Source organism: Bison bison, unplaced genomic scaffold, assembly GCF_000754665.1.
Source record: "Bison bison bison isolate TAMUID 2011002044 unplaced genomic scaffold, Bison_UMD1.0 scf7180017864383, whole genome shotgun sequence".
NCBI lineage: Eukaryota > Metazoa > Chordata > Mammalia > Artiodactyla > Bovidae > Bison > Bison bison.
The window spans coordinates 6,691,233-6,691,657 of NW_011494955.1; positions in this window are offsets into that span (position 1 = coordinate 6,691,233).

Below are 425 nucleotides of genomic sequence, written 5' to 3' on the forward strand. Positions count from 1 at the left end.
CTTTTCTTCGCCCGCATCCCCCTCCCGACCTCCACACCACCCCTTCTCCGTCCACTTAAGTCCGCCATCTTCTCCCTCCCCACCGGAATCCCTGGGTCTCCTTCACCCGCCACACACACCCCCGAACTGGCTTTCAGATTTCCCCCTCATCCCAACTCCGGTCCTCTCCTGCTTCCACCACTTCCCACCCTCCAGGGCCTCCAGCCAGCTGTCCAGCTCCCAAATTCCGGGCGAGATTCCCGGGAACAAAGCAAGAAAAATCAGAGTAATTTGGGAAGAAAACAGAAACTGGGAAGGGAGGAGGTAGAGAAGAGTGGGGAGGACCCAGGTGGAGGGGGGGCCTCTCCAGTCCCACCCAGTTTAGGGAATGCCCCTGCCTTCTCCACACGCCCCCCCTTCACCTGGCTCTTAAAGGGCCCGGCCCC